We start from the raw sequence: 7,941 nt of genomic DNA, 5'->3' as shown, positions 1-7,941 counted from the left end.
TTCCAATTCAACACAACAGGAATTATTCAAGCTTTTCCCCTCTCTTTAAACTCCTTACTCTGATTATGAGAGCCCCGGCCCTAATTATCCATAATAAATTTGCTTAAAGCGCCCCGGCCCTAATTATCCATAATAAATTTGCTTATGTGCTCAATCCTAGTATATGCATAAAGTATCAATAGTTTCAAAATTGCTAATCTATGCCTCTGTGATAAATAAATTTACTAACTAAAGTACATTATTAGGATTCAGTGGTTTTTGTCTTTAGCCTGATATATATATATATATATATATATATATAGTCAAAACACTGTATTCCGAAATTCTTAGATTTGTTCTTTCCTTTCTCCTCCTCTTCAGCATAGTTATTCATTTGTAATGCAGTCACTTTCATTTGTTACTGTTTATGTTTCATTTAGGCCTCCCCCAAGTCTTGGTTAATTTTAAGTATGTGTTTATTTTTTGAGTATGTAAAACATTACATGGGTCTAAGAGTCAGAGTTTTCCGAAAAGGTGTACTCAGAGAAATGTCACTTCTTCATCTGACCACTCCATTCCCATCCTACCTTTCTATTTTTACTACCCAATTCTCACCCATCCTCTGTGAATAAGTACCCATTCTCATTAGTTTCTGGTTGATACTTCCTAGTTATCCTTTTCATAAATGAGCAGATATATTTTCTTATTCACATTTTCTAGCAGGAAAGATCGCATGGTATAGATATATGGAAATCGCTCTATATCACTTCATAAAAAGCTTTCTCATTCTTTTTGACAGGTGCCTACTCCATTAAGTGCATATACCATAGTTTATTTAACCACTCTCCTACGTGTGGGCATTTAGATTGCTTCCAATTTTTTTCAGTTATAATGCTGCAATGAATAACCCTGCTAACTTTGTGTGTATTTATTTTCATATTGTTGCAACTGTTTCTTCTGAGTAGATTCCTAGAAATGGGGTTGCTCAGTCAAAAGGTAAGAGTCTATACTTTTGTTATATATTGCCAAATGCTCTTCCAGAAGAAGGATATCCCAGACTGCACCTCTACCAGCTCATGTATCACATTTCCAGAAAATGGAGGTTCTTTCCCTCTGTGCCTCACATCTTCTGACTTCATTACAAAACTGCCTTTCAAAGCTTTTCACCTTCACATTTCCATCCTTGGACTGAACACCCTGAGCTGTCTGAGCTCAGGCATATACAATAGGCAGGCTGCATCTGGAGCATGTTGTGTCAAACTTATTTATGTAATGTGGAACACACGCCATCCTAACCCAGTCCTGGACCTGGTCTCTCCCAAGTCTGTTCCTGTGCACAGTCTGGGACTCAGGTTCCCCAGTGGCTTCTTCCTCTCCCAGGCAGGCACCCCTGCAGCTCCCACAGCCCGTCCTGTCTACTCACTCACTGGTTCTTAGTCCTTGATCTGCGTCTGCTTTCACAGGTTTTTCACCCAAGGCTGATATCTCTAATCTGAATCTGACTCTTGATGACAAATTGAAATTGTAATGGAGTAATCATAGTTCACACATAACAAAACTGGAGTCGGGCGGCCATTGAGGATCTAGTCTCAGACAAATCCCTGCACCACGGAGAGCCTGAATTTTCTCTGAACTGTATCAAACAAGGACACCAGCAGCCGTATTTGGGATAACATCTGCCAGCTGCAAATTTATGTCTCAAGGCGCCCCCTTGGAACTATACAACCATTTCAGACCCCAACCGTTGTTGCTTAACAAAGGTCCTTACTTTTTGCCAGCGCCAATTATAATTCTTGACAAAGAACTCATGTAAATAACTATGGTGTTACAGTTTTGAATTTTATAAACTTCTATTTTGTAGTCAGGAGGAACACAATTTAAATGCTTCTTGAATCTGTGTCTCCCAGGCTGAAGTCCTAAGAAACTTCAGATAAACACCACTTATTTTCAATCAAGTCACAGTTTCTGAAATTTTGATCAACACTCTGTTTATATATTTACTCAATTATGTTATCAGATTTTAACTTCTTTGTGTTTAAAGATTGATTCCTTATTATCTGCACATATAGCAACTTGCATATTGCTTTTAATTATCTCAGGTAATGAAGCTACCACTATGAAGCATTATCTTATAAATCAAAGCTTGTTTTCTCTCTGAACTCTGCTCTATATATTTATTCACATGATTTTATTTATTTATTTATTTGAATTTTTGAATATATGAATTTTATTTTATTTTTTATACAGCAGGTTCTTATTAGTTATCCATTTTATACATTTTAGTGTATACATGTCAATCCCAATCACTCAATTCATCACACCACCACCCCCACCCTGCCGCATTGCCCCCTTGGTGTCCATACGTTTGTTCTCTACATCTGTGTCTCAATTCCTGCCCTGCAAATCGGTTCATCTGTACCATTTTTCTAAGTTCCACATATATGTGTTAATATATGATATTTGTTTTTCTCTTTCTGATTTACTTCACTCTGTATGACAGTCTCTAGATCCATCCATGTCTCTACAAATGACCCAATTTTGGTCCTTTTTGTGGCTGAGTAATATTCCATTGTATATGTACCAGATCTTCTTTATGCATTCATTTGTCAATGGACACTTAGGTTGCTTCCATGACCTGGCTATTGTAAAGAGTGCTGCAATGAACATTGGGATGCATGTGTCTTTTTGAATCATGGTTTTCTCTGGATATATGCTGAGTAGTGGGATTGTTGGGTCATATGGTAATTCTATATATAGTTTTTTAAGGACCCTCCAAACTGTTCTCCATAGTGGCTGTATCAATTTACATTCCCACCAACAGTGCAAGAGGGTTCCCTTTTCTCCACACCCTCTCCAGCATTTGTTGTTTGTAGATTTTCTGATGATGACCATTCTAACTGGTGTGAGGTGATACCTCATTGTGGTTTTGATTTGCATTTCTCTAATAATTAGTGATGTTGAGCAGCTTTTCATGTGCTTGGCCATCTGTATGTCTTCTTTGGAGAAATGTCTATTTAGGTCTTCTGCCCATTTTTGGATTGGATTTTTTGTTTTTTTAATATTGAGCTGCAAGAGCTGTTTATATATTTTGGAGATTAATCCCTTGTCTGTTGATTCGCTTGCAAATATTTTCTCCCATTCTGAAGGGAGTCTTTTCATCTTGTTTGAAGTTTCCTTTGCAAAAACTTTTAAGTTTCATTGTGTCCCATTTGTTTATTTTTGTTTTTATTTCCATTACTCTAGGAGGTGAATCAAAAAAGATCTTGCTGTGATTTATGTCCAAGAGTGTTCTTCCTATGTTTTCCTCTAAGAGTCTTATAGTGTCTGGACTTACATTTAGGTCTCTAATCCATTTTGAGTTTATTTTTGTGTATGGTGTTAGGGAGTGTTCTAATTTCAGTCTTTTACATGTAGCTGTCCAGTTTTCCCAGCACCACTTGTTGAATAGACTGTCTTCTCTCCATTGTATATCCTTGCCTCCTTTGTCATAGATTAGTTGACCATAGGTGTGTGGGTTTATCTCTGGGCTTTGTATCCTGTTCCATTGATCTATATTTCTGCTTTTGTGCCAGTACCATATGGTCTTGATTACTATAGTTTTGTAGTATAGTCTGAAGTCACGGAGTCTGATTCCTCCAGCTCTGTTTTTTTCCCTCAAGACTGCTTTGGCTATTCAGTCTTTTGTGTCTCCATACAACTTTTAAGACTTCTTGTTCTAGTTCTGTAAAAAATGCCATTGGTAATTTGATAGAGATTGCATTGAATATGTAGACTGCTTTGGGTAATATAGTCATTTTCACAATATTGATTCTTCCAATCCAAGAACAGGTATATCTCTCCATCTGTTAGTATCATCTTTAATTTCTTTCATCAGTGTCTTATAGTTTTCTGCATACAGGTCTTTTGTCTCCCTAGGTAGATTTATGCCTAGGTATTTTATTCTTTTTGTTGCAATGGTAAATGGGAGTCTTTCCTTAATTTCTCTTTCAGATTTTTCATCATTAGTGTATAGGAATGCAAGAGATTTCTGTGCATTAATTTTGTATCCTGCAACTTTACCAAATTCAATGATTAGCTCTTGTAGTTTTCTGGTGACATCTTTAGGATTCTCTGTGTGTAGTATCATGTCACCTGCAAACAGTGACAATTTTACTTCTTCTTTTCCAATTTGGATTCCTTTTATTTCTTTTTCTTCTCTGATTGCCATGGCTAGGACTTCCAAAACTATGTTGAATAATAGTGGTGAGAGTGGACATCCTTGTCTCATTCCTGATCTTAGAGGAAATGCTTTCAGTTTTTCACCATTGAGAATGATGTTTGCTGTGGGTTTGTTGTATATGGCCTTTATTATGTTGAGGTAGTTTCCCTCTATGCCCACTTTCTGGAGAGTTTTTATCATAAATGGGTGTTGAATTTTGTCAAAAGATTTTCTGAATCTGTTGAGATGATCATATGGTTTTTATTCTTCGGTTTGTTAATATGGTGTATCACATTGATTGATTTGCGTATATTGAAGAACCCTTCCATCCCTGGGGTAAATCCCACTTGATCATGGTGTATGATCCTTTTAATGTGTTGTTGGATTCTGTTTGCTATTATTTTGTCGAGGATTTTTGCATCTGTGTTCATCAATGATATTGGTCTGTAATTTTCTTTTTTTGTAGTATCTTTGTCTGCTTTTGGTATCAGGGTGATGGTGGCCTCATAAAATGAGTATGGGAGTGTTCCTTCCTCTGAAATTCTTTGGAAGAGTTTGAGAAGGATGGGTGTTAGCTCTTCTCTAAATGTTTGATAGAATTCACCTGTGAAGCCCTCTGGTCCTGGACTTTAGTTTGTTGGAAGATTTTTAATCATGGTTTCAATTTCATTACTTGTGCTTGGTCTGTTCATATTTTCTATTTCTTCCTGGTTCAGTCTTGGAAGGTTATACGTTTCTATGAATTTGTCCATTTCTTACAGGTTGTCCATTTTATTGACATGGAGTTGCTTGTAGTAGTCTCTTAGGATGCTTTGTATTTCCGTGGTATCTGTTGTAACTTCTTCTTTTTCATTTCTAATTTTATTGATTTGCGTCCTCTCCCTCTTTTTCTTGATGAGTCTGGCTAATGGTTTATCAATTCTGTTTATCTTCTCAAAGAACCAGCTTTTAGTTGTATTGATCTTTGCTATTGTATTCTTTGTTTCTATTTCATTTATTTCTGCTCTGATCTCTATGTCTTTCCTTCTGCTAACTTTGGGTTTTGTTTGTTATTTTTTCTCTAGTTCCTTTAGGTGTAAGGTTTGATAGTTTATTTGAGATTTTTCTTGTTTCTTGAGGTAGGCTTGTATTGTTATAAACTTCCCTGTTAGAGAAATTGCTTTTGCTGAATCCCATAGGTTTTGGATCGTCGTGTTTTCATTGTCATTTGCCTCTAGGTATTTTTTGATTTCCTCTTTGATTTCTTCAGTGACCTCTTGGTTATTTAGTAATGTAGTGTTTAGACTCCATGTGTTTGTATTTTTTACATTTTTTCCCCCTGTAACTGATTTCTAATCTCATAGCATTGTGGTCAGAAAAGATGCTTGATATGATTTCAATTTTCTTAAATTTACTGAGGTTTGATTTGTGACCCAAGATGTGATCTATCTTGGAGAATGTTCCATGCACATTTGAGAAGAAAGTCTAATCTGCTGTTTTTGGATGGAATGTCTTATAAATATCAATTCAATCTATCTGTTCTATTGTGTCATTTAAAGCTTGTGTTTCCTTATTAATTTTCTGTTTGGATGATCTGTCCATTGGTGTAAGTGAGGTGTTAAAGTCCCTCACTATTATTGTGTTACTGTCAATTTCCTCTTTTATAGTTGTTAGCAATTGCCTTATGTATTGAGGTGCCCCTATGTTGGGTGCATATATATTTATAATTGTTATATCTTCTTCTTGGTTTGATCCCTTGATCGTGATGTAGTGCCCTTCCTTGTCTCTTGTAACATTCTTTATTTTAAAGTCTATTTTGTCTGATATGACTATTGCTACTCCAGCTTTATTTTGATTTCCATTTGAGTGGAATATCTTTTTCCATCCCTTCACTTTCAGTCCCTATGTGTCCCTAGGTCTGAAGTGGGTCTCTTGTAGACAGCACATATATGGGTCTTATTTTTGCATCCATTCAGCGAGCCTGTGTCTTTTGGTTGGAGCATTTAATTCATTCACTTTTAAGGTAATTATCAATATGTATGTTCCCATTACTATTTTCTTAATTGTTTTGGGTTTGTTTTTGTAGGTCCTTTTCTTCTCTTGTGTTTCCCACTTAGAGATGTTCCTTTAGCATTTGTTGTAGAGCTGGTTTGGTGGTGCTGAATTCTCTTAGCTCTTGCTTGTCTGTAAAGCTTTTGATCTCTCCATCGAATCTGAATGAGATCCTTGCTGGGTAAAGTAATCTTGGTTGTAGGTTCTTACCTTTCATCACTTTAAATATGTCATGATACTCCCTTCTGTTTTGTAGTTTCTGCTGGGTAATCAGCTACTAACCTCATGGGAGTTCCCTTGTATGTTATATGTCATTTTTCCCCTGCTGCTTTCAATAATTTTTCTTTGTCTTTAATTTTTACCAATTTGATTACTATGTGTTTCAGTGTGTTTCTCCTTGGGTTTATGCTGCCTGGGACTCTGTACTTCCTGGACTTGGGTATCTATTTCCTTTCCCATGTTAGGGAAGTTTTCCACTATGCTGTCTTCAAATATTTTCTCAGGTCCTTTCTCTCTTCTCCTTCTGGGAACCCTATAATGTGAATGTTGTTGCATTTAATGTTGTCCCAGTGGTCTCTTAGGCTGTCTTCATTTCTTTTCATTCTTTTTTCTTTATTCTGTTCCGCAGCAGTGAATTCCACCATTCTGTCTTCCAGGTCACTTATCCGTTCTTCTGCCTCAGTTATTCTGCTATTGATTCCTTCCAATGTATTTTTCATTTCAGTTATTGTATTGTTCATCTCTGTTTGTTTGTTCTTTAATTCTTCTAGGTCTTTATTAAACATTTCTTGCATCTTCTTGATCTTTGCCTCCATTCTTTATCCGAGGTCCTGGATCATCTTCACTATCATTATTCTGAATTCTTTTTCTGGAAGGTTGCCTATCTCCACTTCATTTAGTTGTTTTTCTGGGGTTTTATCTTGTTCCTTTATCTGGTACATAGCCTTCTGCCTTTTCCTCTTGTCTGTCTTTTTGTGAATGTGGTTTTTGTTCTACAGGCTGCAGGATTGTAGGTCTTCTTTCTTCTGCTGTGGTCTGGTGGATGAGGCTATCTAAGAGGCTTGTGCAAGTTTCCTGATGGGAGTGACTGGTGGTGGTTAGAGCTGGGTGTTGCTCTGGCGAGCAGAGCTCAGTAAAACTTTACTCCCCTTGTCTGGTGATGGGTGGGGCTGGCTTCCCTCCCTGGTGGTTATTTGGCCTGAGGCGACCCAACACTGGAGCCTACCCGGCTCTTTGGTGGGGCTAATGGCAGACTCTGGGAGGGCTCACGCCAAGGAGTACTTCCCAGAACTTCTGCTGCCGGTGTCCTTGTCCTCACGGTGAGCCACAGTGACACACACACACCCCCGCCGCCACTGCAGGAGACCCTCCAACACCAATGGGTAGGTCTGGTTCAGTCTCCTATGGGGTTACCACTCCTTCCCCTGGGTCCCGATACGTACACTACTTTGTGTGTGTCCTCCAAGAGTGGAGCCTCTGTTTCCCCCAGTCCTGTCGAAGTCCTGCAATCAAATCCCACTAGCCTTCAAAGTCTGATTCTCTAGGAATTCCTCCTGTTGCCAGACCCCAGGTTGGGAAGCCTGACGTGGGGCTCAGAACCTTCACTCCAGTGGGTGGACTTCTGTGGTATAAGTGTTCTCCAGTTTGTGAGTCACCCACCCAGCAGTTATGGGATTTGATTTTATTGTGATTGCACCCCTCCTACCATCTCATTGTGGCTTCTCATTTGTCTT

This window comes from Grampus griseus, assembly GCF_964374135.1.
Source record: "Grampus griseus genome assembly, chromosome: 1".
NCBI classification, from domain to species: Eukaryota; Metazoa; Chordata; class Mammalia; order Artiodactyla; family Delphinidae; genus Grampus; species Grampus griseus.
The sequence above is the reverse complement of the archived record's forward strand: the minus strand, read 5'-3'. Positions refer to the sequence as shown.